The sequence below is a fragment of the Lissotriton helveticus genome, chromosome 3_1, assembly GCF_964261635.1.
Source record: "Lissotriton helveticus chromosome 3_1, aLisHel1.1, whole genome shotgun sequence".
NCBI lineage: Eukaryota > Metazoa > Chordata > Amphibia > Caudata > Salamandridae > Lissotriton > Lissotriton helveticus.
This window is the reverse complement of record NC_136061.1, coordinates 648,180,790-648,204,606: the sequence shown is the minus strand read 5'-3', so window position 1 is coordinate 648,204,606 and position 23,817 is coordinate 648,180,790.

The following is a 23,817-nucleotide window of genomic DNA, read 5'->3' as shown; positions in this document are numbered from 1 at the left end:
TGAGGCTCTATGTTTGAGCGCTACTACACCCGCTAACTGATAGAATTTTAGAATTGCCATACCGTTATGATTTTTCCATCGCATATTACCCTGAAGGGATATTCCTAGATATGTAAAGGCCTCTACCTGCTCTAATGGGGTACCATTAAAAGTAATTGAGCCTTTGAATGTCTTCCGTTGGTTCATAGACATAAACTTGGTCTTAGAAGTGCTCAACTCTAAACCCCGGTTCTCACAAAACTCACCAAATGCATTAACTGCCTTCTGAAGCCCACTAGGAGTTTGTGATACTATCAGCGTGTCGTCCGCAAACATGAGGACTGGCACACGAGCCCCCGCTAGTACTGGTGCATCGGTGGGTGACCTTCTTAGGTAGTCCACAATACCATTAATGTATATGGAAAACAATGTGGGGGCCAAGACGCACCCCTGTCTGACCCCACGTTCTACAGGGAAGGGATCAGTCACTACACCCTGAGCCCCCCACCTGATTCTAGCATTGTTATTTCATGCAAGCGGACAAGCAGTGTTAGCAATTCAGGACTTATACCAGCTTCAGCAAGCAGAGTTTTGGCCGTGGAACTAAACCAAAAGCTGATTTTAAATCAACAAATACGGCATAAAGAGGGCCATTGATCAAAGTCACATTCCTCCAATAGAGGGCTATAAAGTAAAAACCCTGGTCAATTGAGCTTGTCAGGGGGCGAAAACCAGCTTGATATGGAGACAAAATATTTTTTCAGCTATCCACGATTGGAGCTTATTCTGCACTAGTCGGCCCATCAGTTTTTGAGCTGAATCTATAAGACTGATGGGTCTATAGTTACTAGGTAGCGATTTGTCACCCTTTTTAAAAACTGGAATTATTTCTGCACCCTTCCAGAAATTCGGGATGAGTGCACCCTGGGCCACGGAATTGGCTAGCCATGTAAAATACTGACACCATGATTCCCGATCACTTAAAAACACATCGGCAGGAATGCCATCCATACCTGGCGCTCTTCCCCCTGTCACACAGTCCAATGCAATACTGACATCTTTTATGGTAAGTACTTGGCAGCTGTAGAAGACCGTGGGGGGTAGGGTATAGCAATCTGCAGCTAAGTTACAGGCATACTGAGGCTTAAAGAAATCTATCCACAGGTTTCTAGCAACATTATTTTGTGGGGGTTCTGCTGTCCCTCCTCTGTCCCACTTAACAATTGCCCAGAATTGCTTTTGATCTTTAGCGGCACAAGCAGATTTCAGGTCAAGCCAATGATCCTCGTCCCACTGTTTCTTAGCTTTTTTTGGGGCTTTTCTATATATATCCCTGGCCTCCCTCACTCCTATAATATTCCTAGACCTGAGTTCCGTACTAAGGTTCTGACGGGATGTTCTACAGGATTGGTCATACCACCCTAGCTTAGGTAACTTTCTCGTAACCTTATTTTGTTTTATTGTTTTCAGGAAGAACCCTTGAAGCCTAGTAAAAAAATTAATGTGAGCCTCCGCCATAATTTCAGAGAAATTTGGTTTATTACTGTGCAATTTCAGATTGTTTACTTCCTCGGCCACTACTCTCTTAAGATCCTCAATCTTCTCTGGATCTTCTACCAATCTACCCCATTTTACATGGCGCTGATTGTTTGAGGAAACTATATCTAAGGTCACCTTGTCACCCCTCAGACTTGATTCTCTAGACCCTAAATTAATTTGGAAATCCATGCAAAGAGGATTGTGATCACTTTCAATTCTAGTTTTTACAATCATATCTTGCAGCCTATGCCAATCCCTGATATCCACCAGGAAGTAGTCTATTCGGCTAGTTGACCTTCCATTATCAAATGTATTACTCCCTTGACGATCTGATGGAGTACGCCCGTTTGCTGCTCTAAGACCCCTTGCTAGGCATAGACTCTTAGTTTGGATAGCCACAGCAGACCATCTCTTTACCACTGCCAATTTGAGCTGGGGAACTCCCCATTTACTATCCTCCTCTGAGGCCAAAATCTGGTCCTCTTGTCCTAGAGGTTCAAAAGTGGTGTTAATGTCACCCCCTACTATAATAGATAGCTGGGTTGGCAACAATTCAAGCTCTTGGTCAAGTACAGATATTACTTCAGATGCATTCCCACCCCAACCCCCCTGGCATAAATGTTGAAAATAGCCAACCCTTGGCCGTTAGCCCACATAATGTTAACTGGTAATATGTCGCTTGATGGAAGGGTCCTTTGCTGGATTTTACAATCTATTGATTGCCGTATCCAAATTGTCAAACCTCCAGATGGGCGCCCTTTAGAATTTTTTATAGCTGGGATGTAGAAGTTGAGAAACCCTAGCCGATAGACTGGACTCAGTGACCATGTTTCCTGAAACAAAATAATATCATGTTGGTCAATGAAGTCACACCATTCTGGGGAAGTCAGTTTGTTAGCTATTCCGGCGAGATTCCAAGAAAGGAAAATCAGCCTTGTCTTATCTGTAATTAGACATGCATGCCCAGGAGGTGTCAGCCTGTCTTGTCTTGGAGACACCAAAGCATCTTCGGGGTCTAGATTAACAGGGGGGTAGTCTAATGATTCAAAACGAGAGACTATACGCCCATAACCAGTATTACTCTCCAAGTTACACACAGTCAACTGTACAGGGACTTCCCTATGTGACCCTATTTCATTTAAATTAGGTAGTCCCCTCCTTCTTGCTAGGGGCGCAATAGACACACTGCCCTTATCAGCGGTAGTACAGAAGCTGTCACGCACTATTGGATCATTACGTTCGGTAATTTCACCCCAACCAAGTCAATCGCATTCATTAAGATTGGATAGTGCTGAAAACCTATTTTCAAGGCTCAGGCCCCAGTCACTATTTTGGCCACCCCTACCCCTTCCCTTTGTCACCAAATTCCACTTAGTCCTCAATATACTTGGATTCAGAACATTTCCTCTTCTAGAATAAAAGAATTCAAGAGTAAGTGGGACTATGTCTGCAGTTCTACGTTGAGGGGGGAACAAATTTGGCAGGATGTTAGGGAGTACATCAGGCCCTGAAAAATTCAACACTACACAGTCACCCCCAAATTTTTTTGGGCTGTTCCCTATCCAATCAACTCTTCTTGCCATGACTAATTCCCCCGCTAGCTGCTGCTTACCCCACGGGGATATTACCATGTTGTTTGATAGCCAATGTGATGCTTTACTTAGCAGAGAGGGTGTATATTCCCTCTGGCCAGGTTTTAAAGGTGGTACATTGGCCAAGACCAAAACAAGGGGAGAGGCCTCTACGATGAGCTCTACTGGACCTTTCTCTGGACACGATGCAGTTTGTCCCGCTAGCCTTGCTGAGAGACCATCTTCAGATAGTGCATGGTCCCCTACCTCTTGATGATGAATAGGGAGAGGGTTAGGTACTGTTGTCTCTCCACCCCCCACCGTGGGCCCCATGGGTGCTCTTTTTGGCTCAGCTCTACATGCCACTTGATTTGGTATATCCCCCACCTCCTCGATGGTCTTCTTTAGAAGCCCCCCTAGTCTGTGAACTTCTTCTGTTAACTGATCAATTTTTGCTACCAATGGTTTAATGATGCCCTTCATCTTTGTATCAAACATACTCACTAATTTCTTAAGCTGGTCATCTCCCAAGAATGTACACTCCCCATTCTCCCCCCTTCCTTCGTCCATATCACATTTTTTTGGCGGTGAGACTGGTCTTTTTCTGCTCGAGCGTAGCCCACCACGTTTAGGTTGACCCTTATTGCACCCTCTGGTGGCCCTAGGTACAAGCAGAGACACTGGGGGCGGGGATTTTTCCTCTGCTGTATCTGGGTCATCCTCATCTATCTTTTCGGACACAACAGTTGCCAATACATTCTGTATGAGAATGTCATTATTGGTCTGGTCAAACACAGAAGCATCATTACTAGTATCCGGGTCCAGGCAAGGTGGTAATAGGTGAGAGGCTCAGGCCCAATGAAGACCTTCTCTCACTATTGATTTTTGCGACAACCTGTACTAGATAATTGTCCATGGTGTTATTAGGTACAGTGGGAGTCTTTTGCTTAGACATAACGGCCTATTCTAATATGTAAGACTGCTTGCAACTTAGTAATATAGTGCTCAAGGATAGATAGCAGTCCCAAAGTGAGCATAAAGCTAAAATACTCCACAATGATGCAACAGTTTTCAAAAATGTGACAAGGTGCATAGTAGTGCAACTCAGGATATTTTCGGGCAGGGGATTTGGCCCAGTCCAGTCGCGTCCTGTCTCGGACTGTCTAAGACTGTCCGCCCTTTGTCCGGGCTTAGTCCGGGCGCTCCCGCGCGCGACTCGCGGGGCGAGAGGCGTTCCTGTCCTTTATCGCACCTCCGGGCGCTCTGGTGACGTCACTCTCGGGCCACAGCCGCCGGGGCACCTGGAAAATGGAGTCCCAGCGGTGGCGATGGTACTGGTGGGGCGCGAGAGCGACGAGCCGTTCCCCTCACGGCAGGCGGTGATGGCAGAGATGTGGAATTATTGGCCGTTCCCCTCACGGCAGTCAGGCAAGTCCTTGGAATCAATTTAGTGCAGAACAAACGCTCCTATCACAAATAAAAAGCAATTGCGCCCATTTCTTACTGAAAATACATTTGGAAGCAGACAGTATCTGTTGTAAAAATAAAGCAGATAACATCTGTTGTCACAATATACATTCAATTCAAAGCAGAAAAGGGCTTTTTTGAAGTGTACGTGGCATAGTAGAACATAGCTACAAAAGGCAAGAGTTTCAACAAGGATGACAGGGAAGAACAACAATAAAAGTAGTGCCTCAATCATTGTGCTATCAGCGGCAGGACAGCAATCAAGCTGAGGCAGTCAGTACTTGGTCTATGCTCCAGCCAAAAGAAGAGGAAGTAAAGCCAGCACACGCAGGCCAATTAGGAGGTAGCAAATAAGAGTGAACCTGAAGCCATGAATGTTAAACAATGGGTGGGCTCAAAGCCCCTTGTTGTATACAATATTTTTCATGAATGAGGGAGCATGCAGCGAGACCAAGTGATAGTTAAAGGGCCCATGTTTTAACAGCTGACTAGACGTAATTACATCTGGGTGCAACTACTCTCCCCCAAACTATATTATTTCTTTCATCAGCCAATATATATAGTCAAGGAGATGTTCACACATTACGGCTTTATGAAGAGACACCTTAGAAAGATCTCCTTAATACTAGAGTACACCAGTAATGTCCCTTAGGAGTAATCGAGCAGGGGGTGGGGGATTCCTTGAACCAGGGTCCCTACAAACTGAGGCAAAAAGGAAAAATATAAAGAATCTTCAGGGTCAACGGACAAAATAGACTCCCAGTGATGGACGAGTATTACAATCTGCTGACGACTTCCATCCTCCCAACCCCCTATGCCGCTGCATTATTTATATGGATATGCTGCACAGACCCTTTATTGCACACACATGTACATAATCTTATACTCCCAGCCCGTTTAGAAACCCCTCACGTTTCTTCCTCTTACACATGCCCTGGACACGTCAGGTGCACCCCATCTCTACTCGCCCTGTCTCTTGAATAATGTGGGAGAGTTAATTCCCACTCCCACCAGCCTCTTTCGCCTCCTCCCTTGTATGATTCTCTCCCCAAGCTCCAGCACCCTCCCTCGTGTTCCTTTGTGCGTTCCTGCTCCCCAGGACATCTGAGAGATGTTTTGCACTTCTTTGTCGGCATTAATTATAACTTGCTCACATCTGTTCTATTTTTACTCGCCCCTCGCCTTGCCCCTGTTGTGTTGCGATTCTATTCTCATTTGGTTCTCGCTGCTTGCGCACACCCCGGGGGTGCTCATGCCTTCACACCTCTTTCTACATAAAGCTTCGCACCTCCACACCATCTTCCTTTCTTTAGCAGCAATTATTAAAAAGACTTTATGATGTCTTGTGTTATTTTCGCGATCTACACAAACTGCCTTCCTCTTCTGCAGGGATAGAGTAGGGCGGTGGGGCTGTGGGATGGTGGGGGAAGCTGGCCCACGAGGACATTTAAAGTCCGCGCTGCAAAGGTGTCTTTCAGAGACTGGAGTACCAGAGATAACACCAACGCAAGCAACGCCCTGCCATTCCCCCTTTGACACCAGCCAATCAAATGGTCTTCAGATCTCCCCATAGGCCAATCCACGCCTGCTCTGCCCATACTTTCCTTTGTGCTGCCTTCTCGTGGTACCCTGAGATGAGCAAGTCGAAAGCGAAGACATGTCAAGACTCATCCACTGAACGTCACTCTGCGGAAGATCATCTCATTCCTGTCCATTACCTGTGCCCGATGCCTAGCCCCATAATTGTAATGGAGCCTCCCTTTCCTCCAGGAAAACATTATTTCATGTAAAAATATCATTGTTTTTGTCCCAGCCCCCCAGATCTGCAGATCTTTGTTTTTTTGGTTATGTTTGGAACATCTTGGCTCTCTCTTGTGTGTTTCTTCCTTGTATTGTGAATTAACCGAGCGTCAGCTCAGTATTGTACACTCTAGATATATTGGCTGAGCCAATATCCCTCCTAGGGATGGGAGAACTCGACTTGAGGATCCCTAGTGGTCTTAAGTTAAATAATTTTCCAATCCCACTGTGTACTAGATGTTCCTCGCTGTTTCTGCAGTGTCTAAAGAGTTTCTCTTAGTTGTCCCTTCATCCCAGGGCCTGCCTTCTCTGTCAGCAGCTGCAGGGTAAGCCAAATCACAGGTGATGTCAATGCTACCCTGCTGATGGGGCTTCAGATGTTTCTGGGGTTAAGATCAGCGTATACCAAGGGGCGCATATGCATATGGGGGCTCATGATCAGACAGTGGTAAACTTTAGTCCATACCAAGGGTTACATGTGCGTCTGGGGGCTCACAATCAAACAGTGCTCAATGCTAGTCCATACCATGGGGCATATGTGTATCTGGGGGCACATGATCAGATCGTGGTAAATTCTAGTCCATACTAAGGGGTACATGTGCATATGGGCCTCACAATCACATAGTGCTCAATGCTAGTCCATACCAAGGGATAGATGTGCATCTGGGGGCTCATAATCAAATAACGCTCAATGCTAGTCCATACCATGGGATATATGAATATTTGGGAGCTCATGATCGGACTGTGGTAAATTCTAGTCCATATCAAGGGGTACATGTGCATCTGGGGGCTCATGATCAGACTGTGGAAAATTCTAGTCCATACCGAGGGGTACTTGTGCATCTGGGGGCTCATGATCAGACAGTGGTAAATTTCATACCATACCAAGAGGTACATGTGCATCTGAGGGCTCACGATCAAATTGCGCTCAATGCTAGTCCATACCAAGGGATACATGTACATCTGGGGGCTCATACTCAGACAGTGGTAAATTCTAGTCCATACCAAGGGGTTCATATGCATGTGGGGACTCACAATCACATAGTGCTCAATGCTAGTCCATACCAAGGGATAGATGTGCATCTGGGGACTCATAATCAAATAGCGCTCAATGCTAGTCCATGCAATGGGTCACATGTGTATCTGGGGGCTCACAATCAGACTGTGGTAAATTCTAGTCCATACTAAGGGGTACATGTGCATATGGGCCTCACAATCACATAGTGCTCAATGCTAGTCCATACCAAGGGATAGATGTGCGTTTGGGGGCTCATAATCAAATAGCGCTCAATACTGGACTTGCTCCCGAACGGTCGCTCCCTCCCTCCCTCCCTCCCTCGCTGATCTCACGCACTGTGAGCGCCGCAGCTCGAATTGGGTAACTAGCGCTGTACTTGTGCAGACGCTGTGTTCACTGTGTGCTTTGTGCTTTGCGCTGTGTAACTGTGCCTGTGTGCTTTACTGCAATCTTAGCCCTTAAGCGCCCGATTTTAAACAGCGCTGTGCCTGTGTGCTTACGCTGCATTTGGTGGCCCATTAACTTACATCACTGACTCTGTGGTGACGCTGTGTTGTTTTCCGACCTGCTGGTCCATTTGCTGCCCCTGCCTCAGCTACACTTTCACCCTCCATTTTGCTGCTTGCACTTTCCTGGCCCGCCCCTCCTCCCCGCTACCGCCTCCCAGGTGCTGCCCCTCCCACCCACGAACACAGGGATCGCCTCGTCCCCTGACCCTCTGTGACCGCCTGGACTTGCTCCCGAACGGTCGCTCCCTCCCTCCCTCGCTGATCTCACGCACTGTGAGCGCCGCAGCTCGAATTGGGTAACTAGCGCTGTACTTGTGCAGACGCTGTGTTCACTGTGTGCTTTGTGCTTTGCGCTGTGTAACTGTGCCTGTGTGCTTTACTGCAATCTTAGCCCTTAAGCGCCCGATTTTAAACAGCGCTGTGCCTGTGTGCTTACGCTGCATTTGGTGGCCCATTAACTTACATCACTGACTCTGTGGTGACGCTGTGTTGTTTTCCGACCTGCTGGTCCATCTGCTGCCCCTGCCTCAGCTACACTTTCACCCTCCATTTTGCTGCTTGCACTTTCCTGGCCCGCCCCTCCTCCCCGCTACCGCCTCCCAGGTGCTGCCCCTCCCACGCTCCGCCCCCTCCTACTTCCATTTATGGCCAATGTCCCCACGCGCAGCGTCCACGCGCTACGTACACGCCGAAGTTGCGCCAAAGGTAAGCCCGTCTACGCCCGTCCGCGCCTGGACCGCGCCCAGTGCCAGACCCCCTGTCCCTCGCGCTGCCCAGCCCTCCCGCATTACCTACGATGCCCCCACCCTCCGAGCCCTTAACCCCGGCCGCGCCCCCACCTGCGTCCAAGCCGCTCCTGGACACACCCATGGACCTTTCTCCTGCTACTCCTGCAAATTCATCGGTACCGACAACATCTCCGCTACGACCACAACACAGACCCCTGACCCCAACCACCTACAGTGCATCCTTCTCAACACCCGATCAGTCCACAGACACGCCATTGACCTATGGAATCTACTAGACACCATCTCTCCGGACGTCGCCTTCCTAACAGAAACTTGGATGAACGCCTCCTCCGCCCCAGACATCACCATTGCCATCCCTGAAGATTATAAGATCATTCGTAAGGACCGCACCGACCACACAGGAGGAGGAATCGCCATCGTCCATAAGAAGTCAATCCGCATCTCAACCAGCTCTGACGCCAATCTCACCAACTCTGAACACCTTCACTTCCAGATCCTCATCGACCCCAAGACCACACTCAGAGGCACCCTCCTCTACAGACCACCAGGACCCCGCGCAAAATTCAGTGAAGACATCACGGACTTCATCACTCCTCACGCGCTCCCCTCCAAAGACTACATCCTTCTGGGAGACCTCAATTTTCACCTTGAAAAGTTCAACGACCACAACACCACCACCCTCCTGGACAATCTCGCCAACCTCGGACTTAAACAACTGGTAACATCGCCCACCCACATCGCAGGTCACACACTCGACCCCATCTTTACCTCCAGCAATCATGTCTCCTTCAGCCACACTACGGAGCTCCTCTGTACTGACCACAGCTGCGTTCACTTCACCTACAACAAACCAAAACCCACCAACCACCTCCAACCAACTCTGCAAAGAAACTGGAACAAAATCACCACAGACCAGATCTCCGCATCGCTCCTTCTAAACACCCCAGCCCACTCTTCTAACGCCAACGAAGCCGCCGCCAACCTCACCCTATGGTTATCCAACACCGCCGACACCTTGGCACCACTGAAGAAACGTCAAAACAAACCTGCCAGCAAAAAGGCCTCATGGTTTAACGATGATCTTAAGAAGTCCAAGAAACTCTGCCGCTCCCTCGAAAAGGCCTGGAAAATAGACCCAACTACTAGCACCAAGGACGCCTTCAAAAACGCCACCCGCACTCACCACCAACTAATCCGAAAGGCCAAGAAAACAGCATTCAAGGATCGACTAGACAACAACGCCCACAACAGCAAGGAACTTTTCAACATCGTCAAGGAATTTTCCAATCCCTCGGCCAACTCCAACGACATCACCCCCTCTCAAGCCCTCTGCGACTCCCTAGCCTCATTTTTCCACAACAAGATTGCAGACATCCACAACAGCTTCGACAACCAACCCGGAAACCAACCCACCCTACCTTGTGCTGAACATTCTCCCCCCGTGAACACCCTTAACGACTGGAACCCAATCTCCACTGAGGACACAATCCGCCTGATGAATTCCATCCACTCAGGATCCCCCACAGACCCTTGTCCTCACCACATCTTCAACAAAGCAGACTCCGTCATAGCACCGCACCTCCGAGACGTCATCAACAGCTCCCTCAACTCCGCCACCTTCCCGGAAGACTGGAAACACGCTGAACTCACCGCCCTTCTGAAGAAACCCACAGCGGACCCCACCGAACTCAAAAATTACCGCCCCATCTCGCTCCTTCCATTCCCGGCCAAAGTCATCGAGAAAGCTGTCAACAACCAACTCGCCGCCTTCCTCGAAGCCAACAAATCCCTCGACTCCTCACAATCTGGCTTCCGAGCAAAACACAGCACTGAGACCGCCCTCATCGCAGCAACAGACGACATTCGAACTCTACTGGACAATGGAGACACAGTCGCCCTCATCCTCCTCGACCTCTCTGCAGCATTTGACACAGTCTGCCACAGCACCCTTTTACAACGCCTCAATAACATCGGAATCCAAGGAAAAGCACTTGAATGGATCACCTCGTTCCTCACCGGAAGAACTCAGAAAGTCCGCCTCCCACCATTCAAGTCCGAGGCCACTGAAGTCATCTGTGGCGTACCACAAGGATCCTCACTCAGCCCCACCCTCTTCAACGTATACATGAGCCCCCTCGCGACCATCGCCCGCCAACACAACCTCAACATCATCTCCTACGCGGATGACACTCAACTAATCCTTTCTCTCACCAATGACCCCAGCACCGCCAAAACTAACCTACACGAAGGAATGAAAGAAGTTGCCGAATGGATGAAACAAAGCCGTCTGAAACTGAACTCAGACAAAACAGAAGTCCTCATCTTAGGTACATCCCCCTCTGCATGGGACGACTCCTGGTGGCCGGAAGCCCTCGGAAAGGCACCCATCCCGACAGACCACGCACGGAACTTAGGCATCATACTGGACTCTTCACTCTCAATGAATAGACAAGTCAGCGCCGTATCCTCTTCCTGCTTCAACATTCTTCGCATGCTGAGAAAAACATTTCGCTGGATCCCCACCGAAACAAGGAAAACAGTCACCCATGCTCTGGTCACGTGCCGACTGGACTACGGAAACACCCTCTACGCAGGCATTACCGCTAAACTCCAGAAGAAACTCCAACGAATCCAAAACGCCTCAGCCAGGATCATATTAGACATCCCACGCAACGAACACATCTCCGGTCACCTTAAAGACCTCCACTGGCTACCCGTCAATAAGAGGATCACTTTCCGACTGCTAACCCACGCACACAAATCACTCTACGACATCGGACCAGAATGCCTCAACTCACGACTGTCCTTCTACACCCCCTCCCGCCAACTACGTTCTTCCAGCCAAGCCCTCGCCACTGTACCTCGCATCAACAAGACCACCATGGGCGGCAGATCCTTCTCATACCTGGCTGCTAAAACATGGAACTCACTCCCCGCTTACCTTCGCCTTACCCAGAACCACCTAGCATTCAGAAAGCAGCTTAAAACGTGGATATTTGACAAGTAATCTTCCTCCCCTCTCTAAGCGCCTTGGGACCCTCTGGGTATGTAGTGCGCTATATAAATTCTCTGACTTGACTTGACTTGACTACTAGTCCATACCATGGGATATATGAATATTTGGGAGCTCATGATCGGACTGTGGTAAATTCTAGTCCATATCAAGGGGTACATGTGCATCTGGGGACTCATGATCAGACCGTGGAAAATTCTAGTCCATACCGAGGGGTACTTGTGCATCTGGGGGCTCATGATCAGACAGTGGAAAATTTTAGTCCATACCAAGGGGTATATGTGCATCTGAGGGCTCATGATCAGACTGTGGAAAATTCTAGTCCATACCGAGGGGTACTTGTGCATCTGGGGGCTCATGATCAGACAGTGGTAAATTCTAGTCCATACTAAGGGGTACATGTGCATATGGGCCTCACAATCACATAGTGCTCAATGCTAGTCCATACCAAGGGATAGATGTGCACCTGGGGGCTCATAATCAAATAGCGCTCAATGCTAGTCCATGCAATGGGTCACATGTGTATCTGGGGGCTCACAATCAGACCGTGGTAAATTCTAGTCCATACTAAGGGGTACATGTGCATCTGGGGGCTCACTTTCAGACCGTGATAAATTCTAGTCCATACCAAAGGGCACATGTGCATTTGGGGGCTCACGATCAGACAGTGGTAAACTTTAGTCCATACCAAGGGTTACATGTGCATCTGGGGGCTCACAATCAAACAGTGCTCAATGCTAGTCCATACCATGGGGTATATGTGTATCTGGGGGCACACGATCAGGCAGTGGTAAATTCTAATTCATACCAAGGGGTACATGTGCAGCTGGGGTCTCATGATCAGACTGTGGTAAATTCTAGTCCATACCAAGGGGTACATATGCATGTGGGGCTCATGATCACATAGTTCTCAATGCTAGTCCATACCAAGGGATACATGTGCATCTGGGAGCTCACAATCAAACAGTGCTCAATACTAGTCCATACCATGGGATATATGTGTATTTGGGGCTCATGATCGGACAGTGGTAAATTCTAGTCCATATCAAGGGGTACATGTGCATCTGGGGGCTCGTGATCAGACCGTGGACAATTCTAGTCCATACCGAGGGGTACATGTGCATCTGGGGGCTCATGATCAGACCGTGGTAAATTCTAGTCCATACCAAGGGGCGCATGTGCATATCGGGGCTCACGATCAGACAGTGGTAAATTGTAGTCGATACCAAGGGGTACATGTGCATCTGGGGGCTCAAGATCAAATTTCGCTCAATGCTATTTCATACCAAGGGATACATGTACATCTGGGGGCTCATGCTCAGACAGTGGTAAATTCTAGTCCATACCAAGGGGTACATATGCATGTGGGGGCTCACAATCACATAGTGCTCAATTCTAGTCCATACCAAGGGATAGAGGTGCATATGGGGGCTCATAATCAAATAGCGCTCAATGCTAGTCCATGCAATGGGTCACATGTGTATCTGGAGGCTCACAATCAGACCGTGGTAAATTCTAGTCCATACTAAGGGGTACATGTGCATATGGGGCTCACAATCACATAGTGAGTAATGCTAGTCCATGCCAAAGGGTACATGTGCTTCTGGGGGCTCAAGATCAGACAATGGTAAATTTGAGTCCATACCTAGGGGCACGTGCATCTGGGGACTCACAATCACATAGAGGTACATTCTAGTCCATTATCAAGGGGTAGATATGCATCAGGGGGCTCACGATCAGATAGTGATCAATGCTAGTCGATACCATGGGAACATGCACATCTGAGGGATCACTATCATACAGTATTACATGCTGGCCCTTAACCAGAGATCTAGATGCATCTGGGGAGCAAGAGGAGCTAAAGGTCAAAACTAGTCCTTTCTAAGAGATACACTTGCTTCTGGGAGCTAAAGAACAGCTAATGGTCATTGCTAGTCCATACCAAGGAATACAGGTGTATCTGGGGGCTCAAGGTCAGATAATGATTAATGCTAGTGCATACTAAGAGATACACAGGTACCCGGGGGTTAAGGTCAGTTAATAGCCGGGGCTACTCTCTACTAAGGGGTACATGTTCAACTGGAGCTCAAGCTAAGCTTATGGTCTATAACATGCCATACCAAGGGATAAAGGTGCATCTGGGGACAGATAATAGTCAATGCGAGTCCACCCTCAGGATTACTGGGACACCAAGGGTTGACTGGTTGGATCAGAAAATGGTCAATGTTAGTTCACACCAAGGGATACACATGCATGTGTTTCTCAAGATCAGGTAATGGCCAATGCTACTCCATACTAGGGATGGATGGAACTTGCGGAATTTGACTACTTGGAATTTTATGGAGTTACATACAAAACTCAGCGAGATTCTGCAGAGTTCCGCCAACGGGTGGAATTAGGCACATCGTATTGCTCGTGCTGTGAGTTAGTGCCCATAATGCATTCTCACTGAAAATCAGCACAAAAGGCACCTTGTGGTGCACCTGAGGGCGCAACTACTCATGATGATTTTCTCCTGCTCAAGAAGATTTTCTACTAAAGTCAATCAATCAGGTGCTTGTTTAGCGCGACTACTCACCCGTAACGGTCTCAAGGCGCTGGAAGTTGGGGGGGGACAGGGGGAGGGGGGGGTGCAGGCTCCAGTCCGTCAAGGAGAGGGGCTGTCAAAGAGCCAGGTTATGAGGTTTCTTGCGAAGATGGGGAGCGATGTTGTCTGTCTGAGGTGGAGCGGAAGGGCGTTCCAGGCTCTAGCCGCGAGGAAGGAGAAGGAACAGCCTCCCGTTCTGGTCTTTCTGTTGAGGGTCACCACAGTGTAGGAGAGCTGGGCTGATCGTAGGGTCGTTTGGGGTGCGTGGAATTTCAGTTGGCTGATCAGGTATGCTGGTCTGGTGTCATGGAGGGCCTTGTGTGCATGGGTGAGCATCTAGAAGGTGACTCTAGCCTCGATGGGGAGCCAGTGGAGTGTGCGAAGGTGCTGGGAGATGTGGCAGTGTCTTGGCAGGCTGAGGACCAGTCTTGCAGCGGCTTTCTGGATATTCTGTAGCTTACGGGTAAGGTTTTTGTTTATTCCGGCGTAGAGTGCATTGCCATAGTTGAGTCTGCTGGTGACCAGGGCGTGAGTGGCGGTCTTTCTTGTTCGAGGGGGATCCATTTGAAGGTCTTACGTAGGAGGTGGAGGGTGAGGTAGCAGGAGGACAAGACTGAGTTGATCTTGCGGTCCATTTTGAGTTCGATGTCCAGGATGATTCCCAGGTTGCGTACATGGTCCATGGGGGTTGGCGGGCTTCAGAGGGCGCAGGGGCACCAGGTGTCGTTCCAGGCGTCGGGGTTTGGGCCCATGAGTACTTCTGTTTTGTTGGTGTTTAGTTGTAGGCAGCTGTTTTTCATCCATTTGGCGACGGCTTCCATGCCTTCTTGAAAGTTGTGTCTGGTGGTGTTGGGTTCGTTGGATAGGGAGAGGATGAGTTGGGTGTCGTCTGCGTATGACACAATGTTGAGTCTGTGGCTTCTGACAATGGGGGTGAGTGGAGCCATGTAGACGTTGAAGAGCGTAGGGCTGAGGGAGGACTCCTGGGGGACTTTGCAGTTGGTTGGTGTAGGGTCCGAGAGGAAAGGGGGAGTCTGACCCGCTGCGTTCTGCTGGAGAGGAAGGAGGGGATCCAGTCGAGGGCCTTGATCTGGATCCTTGCGTCGTGGAGTCTGCGCATTAGAGTGCGGTGAGAGACCGTGTCGAACGCCGCTGAGAGGTCGAGGAGGATGGGGGCTACTGTTTCATCTTTGTCCAGTAGGGTGCGGATGTCATCTGTTGCGGCGAGGAGGGCGGTTTCTGTACTGTGGTTTTTTCTGAAGCCGGATTGGGAGGGGTCGAGTATGTTGTGATCTTCTATGAATGTGGCGAGTTGGCTGGTGATGGCTTTCTCAATGACTTTCTCTGGGAATGGGAGCAGGGAGATGGTTCTGTAGTTTTTTAGGTCAGAGGGGTCCACCAAGGGTTTCTTTAGGAGGGGTTTGACCTCTGCCTGTTTCCACTTTTTGGGGGATGAGGCGGTCACCAGGCAGAGGTTGATGGTGTGGCAGAGCATGGGTGCGATGGTGTCGGCAGCTCTGTTGAAGATGTGGTGGGGGCAGGGGTCCGTGGGAGCCCTGGAGTGGATTGACTTCATTGTCTCTAGTGTGTTTTCGGTGGTGAGGGCTGTCCAGTTGTCAATCGCTGGTTTCAGGGTGTCAGAGGTGGTTGGTGAGGGTTCAGTTTGTTGGTTGTCTTAGTCAAAGTTGTCGTAGATGCTCTTGATTTTGTGGTGGAAAAAGGTGCTGAGTTTGTTGAAGAGGTCTTGCGAGGGAGGGATGTCAGTAGACTCGTTGGTGGGTTGGGTGAGCTACTTGATGATGTTGAACAGTTCTCTGCTGTTGTGTGCGTGTGTGGAGATTCTGTCTTCAATCGCTTTTTTTCTCATTTTTCTGATGAGTTGGTGGTGGTCGTTGGTGGCAGCTCTGAAGTTGTTGTGTGCTTCCGTGGATTTGGTGTTCCTCCAGGCCTTTTCGTTGTGGCGGCAAGTGTGTCTGGACTCTCGCAGTTATGTGGTAAACCATCTGGCTTTCTTGGCGTGGGTTTTGTTGTTTTTCCTGAGGGGCTATGGTGTTGGCGCTGTTGAAGATCCATCTGTGCAGGGTTTGGCTACGGTGTTGGGGTCGTCGTTGTCTGCGATGGTTGGGTTGAGTTGCTGAGGGAGGAGGTGAGCTGGTCGTCGGTGATTCTGGTCCAGTTTCTTTGTGGGTGCAGGTGCTGTTGTCTGTGGATGGTGGGTGTTCTGAAGGTGAAGTGGACTCATTGATGGTCAGTCCATGGGAGTTTGGTGGTGTGGCAGAAGGTGATGGAGTTTCCTGTTGTGAAGAGGGGGTTGAGGGGGGCATGCCGATTGCGTAGTTTCGGTCACAATCTGGCGGAGTCCAGTGTTGTGGAGGTTGTCCAGGAGGGATGTGGTGTTGGTGTCCAGTTAGTTGTCGAGGTGGAAGTTGAGGTCTCCCAGCAGGGTGTAGTTGGTGGATGCGATGGCATGCGGGAGATGATGTCTGTGATGGAGTTGGCGAACGGTCCGCAGGGTCCAGGGGGTCGGTAGACGAGGGTTTCTCGGAGGTTGGTGGTAGGGCTGGCCAGAATCTTGAAGTGAAGGTGTTCCATCATGTCTGTGGGCTCGTCGGGGAGTGTGCTCAGACAGAGGGTGAATTTGTGGACAATGGCGTTTTCTCCTACCTGGCGGGTGTGGCGGTCCTTCCTCGAGATCTTGTATCCTTGGGGAATGGCGATGGTGATGTTGATCCAGGTTTTGGTAAAGAGTGGTACGTCTGGGGTAGTGCTGTCAAGCAGGTCCCAGATTTCGGTGGCATGTTTGTGGAGGGAGCGGACATTGAGGAGGATGTATTGCAGGGTCTTCGGTATGGTTGAGATCTTGTGGGCGGGTTGTGCTGGGTCTGTGTTCTTACTAAGACTAAAAACGGATACGGCTCTGATCAGTAAGGCTGAGCCCAATCAACTAGAAAACAGAAGAAATGCCAGTACTGATTGTCATTCACAATTATTTAACCTAAATGCATACACCATACACATTTGGAAGCTCATTAGTAGCTCATTTATTTCAAAAATGCACTATTTATGTCACATAACAATTTAATACATAGTCAACAATAAGGAAAAATTATGAATAAATAATGGACAAGGGAACAAAGAAACAATTCAAGCATACCTTCATTCATTCAGTCACATATATGCTTTTGCACAACATACCTCAATCATACAATCCAAACAATACATGCAACGCAAGGGAAAATCAATAAACCCAAGTGGGGCATCTGGTCTGCCAAACCTATTAGTTGATTAATTTTTTATCATCAACTGAAACCAGTATTAATCAGTTCAACTAAATTAACTTAAACACCAGTATAACATTCAAATTTAATGTGACATAGAATGTTTTGGCAGAACCGATGGTCTACGCGTTTCGAATCCCACCACTAGAGGGATTCTCCTCAGGACCACACCAATCTGTGAAAAAACAAAATATATATATATATATATATATATGTCTGCCTCAATCCTGCTAGAAGAGTTGCTGAGCAAAAAGCTGTTCTCAAGCCACAACCTATCAGTGGTGCAGATGTCAAACAGGCTTTAGTTTCTAAGGAAAAGTTTTCCAGAGAATCTAAAGAAACAAAGAAAACAGAGAGGGAGGGATAGACATAACCAGAAAATAATCAAAAGAAGTCGTATTCAAAGGATGTTTAGTATATATGTACAATTCTCATATAGCCTACTCTCTAGGCTTCCTCTTACCTAAAAAGATATCACCAGTGTCCCCGTGTGATGTTTCAATAAAGTAACGCCAGAAGCTCCACAAAAATTTGGTCTGCAAATAAATGTATCATCGAAATAATGAGCCTCTTGAGTGACCTTTGCGTTTAGAGAATCTAAAGCGTTACATTAAGGGTGGTTGATATCTTGTCTCACCTCCGGTCCACGACCGCTGCAGTAAATGCTGGAGTACTTGAAACGCTGCATTTGATTCAGGCTGGAGGGGGGGGGGGAGACATGACCTCATTAGGACTTCGTTTTCACCACGGAGGGAATTAAAAGAAAAGCTTGTTTTCAGGAAAAGTGTTGTTTGGCCAAAGCAAAGGGGATCTTACCTGGTATAGTTATAATCATTGTTTAATTCGCTGGGTTCTGTTTGCTTCACCAGTGGACGGCACTCGGCACCTGGTAATGGCGTCATGGGGAAGAGTGGATTGACGGGTAATGTAGTTTTTAGAATTGACGCGCACGACCATTGCGCACATTTATTTCTATACTATGGCGATTTCGTCACAACAGAGCACTGGCTGTTGGAAAATGTAGTTTTTCAGTTGCGCCTGTGCCCGCGGCGCTGGTTCGATTCCGGGTCCGTGTTCTTGGCAGTGCTGTAGGTGTGCCGGCAGCGGTGACAGCTGAAGGGTCCATGGGTGTCGGCCGGTGATGCCAGCTTGCAGTTGTTGTTGCGGCTTGGGTTGAGTGTGTGGAGTGCCGCTGGGTCATAGTGTTAGCGGTGCGGAGGTCCAGGGTCCCTGGCACGGGTCGCGGTTGGGTTGCAGACGGGCTTGCCTTTGGCGCGCTAGCGGCGCGGCCGCACAGTGCCAGACATTAAGTAGAGGTCGGGGAGGGCTGGACAGCTGGGAGGGGAGCTGGATTGGTCCGGTTGCGCTGGTCGTGCTGGAGGGGAGGGGCCGCGGGGGCAGCAGCGTCTGGAAAATGAGTGGCAAGGGGAAACCAGGAATAAAAAAAAAGGAAATAAATGGAAATAAAAGTGGAAAAAAGCAGAAAAGTGCAGCAAAGCAGAAAAGTGCAGAAAAGAGGTTAAAAGAGGGTAAAAACGAGTGGAAACGGAGTGGAAAGCGGAGCAGGAGAAAGGAGACAGAGGTCCACTGGACCACCAGGGATGAGGCGCAGGTAACCCTGCGGGTGGAGGAGGGCCTCGAACACCAACACTCGAGAGTGCAGGGGCTCGGGGGAGGCCTCACTCAATGTTGAAGCTGCGAGGTTGGGAGAGCAATTTCACTGACAGTGGGTCAGTGGTCGTGCTCAAGTGGCAGACTTCTGATCGCGCACGGACTAGACCACCCGCATTAGAAAAGTCTCACTGGATGTCCTCTTAGTGACCTGAAATCGTGCTGGAGGACGCCGAATCATGCTCGCTAACTTACCTTTCTGGAGCCACATGTGAGAAAACATTCTGGCACGTGGCGAGTGGTGAAATTTAGCTGGAGCTCTGTGTTACAAGAGTAGCACAAAGTCCCCAAAATTCCACCAATTCTGCGGGTGTAACAGAATATTCCGCCCATCCCTACTCCATACCAAGGGATACATGGGTATCCGGGGCTCAAGATATGCCCCGGATACACATGGTTGATGCTAGACCATAACAACAGGTGCAGATGCATCTAGGGGTCAAGATGAGCCAATGGTCAAAGCAAGTCAGAACAGAGGGATACACATTGTTTGGGAGCTCAAGGTCAGCTAGTGGTGTCTGAGTGAAGCGCACAGGTGCATCCGGAGATTCAATCTCAGTTTAGACGAATCCTAAACTGTAGAGGGTGTGCAAGAGGATCCGGGTGATCAAGCTCACTTTATTGTCAATGCTGAACTGTTTAACAATGCAGGTGCATGTGCGTGGGGAGGAGCTCCGTTTACACCAATCATCAAATGGAGATGGGGGGGGGTCAGATGAAACTGGGGATAAAGCTCAGTTTATAGTCAATGCAAATCTGTGGAAAGGGTGCAACAGTTTGAGCATTTGATGATCACTGCCTCCCGTTTTTTTTTTTCCATTGCATTTACATTTGGGGTTGGGAGGGTGTTTAATCCTGCGGGCGCCTCATCCCTGTTTTGGAGATGTGTATTTCAGAACAGGTCAACTGACCCCAACAGGAGTGAAGACCAGCCCATGTGCGGGTTGGCCTATATGGAACACCGACGCAAGAGAGTTAAGCAAGATGTGACTCAAAATACTTCAGAAGGGAAAGGTGGGGCTTCGGAACACCATTTTGAAACTTGGTTGTAAAACGCAATCTCCCAAAAGTGGGCACGCACAGCCTTGCCATGCCATTCATGCCACTGAGGAAAATAAGTACTTCTTCCAATGCCACATCCACCTCCGAGGGGGCACCCATAACCATGAAGCTCTGGAGATTCAGGTCAACCTGGAGAGAGCGCTCTCTCCCTCTCACCACCCGACGGATATCCTGTTCACTGCGCTCCCTTCTTGAATCCCACTCTGAACGTTTCCCTCCCGTGTTGCTGCTCTCAGACCCCTCTCACTCTTCCAGGCTCCAACGCTGCTGCGCCTTAATGTCACCGCAGAGAAAGCAACCAGAAAGAGGCGGGAGTTAGTATTCCAAAATAGATTTGTTTATAGCAGTACCCGCTCTGTGAAGACGGCTAAATATATGTACGTCAAAACAACAATGGGAAAGTAGAAAACCAGTAATTAAACTGTGAGAGATACGCGGATTAAAAACAGATAGTCTGACATGTGGGTGGGCAGCGTCTTAACAACTGTCAAGAAAACATCAGAGAGATATTTTAAGAGTTCAAGAAGCAGGAGGGACTTGGATCCCTGTTGTAGGCGAGGGGACTGGAGCAGCTGGATACCATGTGAAGTGAAGCTCTCTGAACTTGAGCTGCAGGGCGAGGGCGAGGGGGTGTATTCAGTGGGGGGAATTCTCTAAATGTGTGGTGTGCACTGGAGGTGGTCTGTGTCCAGTGATCTTCGCAGGTGAGGTGTGCTCTGAAGGGGTCTGTTGCCTTTGGAGGTATGACTTACTCTAAAGTGTGTGTGTCTGTGTGTAGTGAGGTTCAGAGGTGAGGTGTGCTCTGAAGGGGTCTGTTTCCTTTGGATGTATGATTTACTTTATAGTGTGTCTGTGTGTAGTGAGCTTCGGAGGTGAGGTGTGCTCTGAAGGGGTCCCTTTCATGTGGAGGTAAGATGCACATTAAAGAGTGTCTGTGTGTAGTGAGCTTCGGAGGTGAGGTGTGCTCTGAAGGGGTCAGTTTCCTTTGGAGGTTTGATTTACTCTAAAGTGTGTCTGTGTGTAGCGAGCTTCGGAGGTGAGGTGCTCTCTGAGGGGGTCTGTCTCCAGTGAGCTCTGGGTGTGAGGAGTATGCTGATAGCGGTCTGCCTGTCTCCCTTGATGGTAAGTGACGCTCTCCGGGATGGAGGCGTGCCCTGGAGGAGGTCTGTATACAGTAGGTTGCAGCTTTGGAGTGAAGTGTGCTCTAAGAATGTCTGTATTCAGTGTGGTGAAGATCTATAGGCGAGGTGTACTCTGAAAGGGATCTGTATCAAGTGAGCACTGGGTGCGAGCTGTACTTTGACAAAAGGCTTGTCTATTGGGAGGGGGCTATATTCAGAAGGAGGCCTGTGTCCAGAGGCTGAAGCTATTGAGGTGAGGTGTTCTCCGGAGGGGGTTTGTCTCCATAGAAACCAAATGTTCCGTGTATTGTGTGTTCCTGCAGCCAATTCTACCTCTTTAGCCTTCGGCATGTTCCATTTTGGGGGATATGGGTGTGTTTTTCAAATTGAAAGATGGGGAAAAAAAATCCAGTGGCAAAGGCTAAAATGCCAGGCTTGTCTGAAGGTATCACATGTGACCTTGGGGTACCTGGCAGCCATGTATCTCCTGTGAGGTGAAACTTTCTTCGTGGGAAATCCCCTCTGGAGGCAGTCTTTCTGCGCCTCCAGTGTGTTCAATGTCTCTGGTTGTGGGAGTGCTCTGTAGGGGTCTGTATCCAAAGGGGTATTTCTCGAGTGTGAGGTGTAGGGTGAGGGAAAATATCTGGTCTGCTCTGGAGGAGGTATGTCTGTCTTCTATGGCACAAAGCTCTATGGGAGGTCATTAGGCTCTGGACAAGGCCTGAATACAGTGAGCTGAAGCTCTGGATGTGATGTGTACTCTGAATACTGCATGTGTGCAGTGATCGTTGTGTGTAAGGTGTACTCTGGCGGGTATTTATCCAGACCAGTGTGCTGAGGTTCTGGGTGTGAGGTGTGATCTAGATCAGGAATCTGTATCCAGAAAGAAGAATCTCTGGGTGAGGTGTTTTCTGGGTGATGCCTGTATCCAGTGAGGTGAAGATCTGTGGGTGAGAGATATTCTGGACTGAGTCTATGTCCAGTGGAATGAAGGATCGTTTGTGAAGTGTGATCTGGAGGGTGTCCGTAGAGAGAAGGGGTGAAGCTCTCTGATAATAGTGCCACTTTTAGAGGGGCGTGAATATATCATGATCCCTCGTCTTGTATGGAGGCGCGATATCCCACAAAGTGCCTGAATGTATACGTCTTCAGAAATCAGAAACCAGAAAGGCTATTGGTATGAGTGGGTGAATGGGTGCCCCCTGAAACAGGCTTTGCGTCTTCCATGTTTGTGGTATTATTATTTGGACATTTGTAGAGCGCCTGGTTACGCACACCGGAGTGTCCCCGCACTATGATAAGTGGAAGCTGCAGTCCAAGCCACCCTCAGAAACGCCTACCTGCTGTATAGATAAGTTTTAAGTTTTTTTCTGAAAATGGTCTCAGACGGTTCCAGGCGCGATTCCAGAGGCAAGGCATTCCAACACTTGGGAGCCAGGTATCTGAAGGACCTCCCTCCCATACGAGCCTTCCTTACTCTCGGAACCTTCAGTAGCCCGGTACGGGAGGAGCGAAGATTACGCGTGGGCTCATACCAGGTCACCAGACTCTGTAGCGGGGCAGGAGCTTTACCGCTCAGAATGCGGTGACATGTGGAGAGGGCTTTAAACTCCACCCTTCTCCCAACAGGGAGCCAGTGCAGTGCCTGGAGCGCTGCTTTAGAGGGAGATCTCTTAGGGAGCCTCAAAACTAAGCGAGCAGCTGCATTTTGCAGCACCTGGAGGCGGCTTATGACCTTTCCCGTGGCCCCCAGATACAGCAAATTCCCGTAGTCTAGGCGCGATGTGACCAGGGCTTGCACCAGCGTTCGGCGAGCCGCAATAGGGAGGAGATCTAATACCTTCCTTAAAGTTCTCAGAACGCCGAAGCATACCCCCGCCACCCGGCCAATCTGGGGGCCAAAGGCCAGGTCCGCATCCAGCCACATTCCAAGATTCCTTGCCTCCTGACAAGGGACTGGAATTTCTCCCAGGCAGGGAGGCAACCATGCCGACGACCAAGCAGACGGCCCTCCCCCCACTACGAGTACCTCGGTCTTGCTACCGTTAAGCTTCAAACAGTTGGCGGACATCCAGGTTGCCAGTTCTTGCATGCAATCCCTGAAGATGTGCGCCGCAAGACCGGGCATACGCGAGAGGGAGATGACCAGCTGCGTGTCGTCGGCATAGGACACCAAGCGCAGACCGTGTCTTCCTACAATTGTCGCTAGAGGGGAAACATAGAGATTGAATAAGGTCGGGCTCAGGGACGAGCCCTGAGGCACGCCCTGGCCCAGCCCAATCTCCCTCGAGTAACAGTCACCCAGACGAACCCGAAAACACCTGTCTGATAAGAAGGATCGAATCCAGCCAAGCGCTGCTCCTGATACCCCTCCTTCATTCAGACACTGTAGCAAGATGGAATGTGCTACAGTGTCGAATGCTGCGCTTAGGTCCAGTAGGATCAAGGCCATA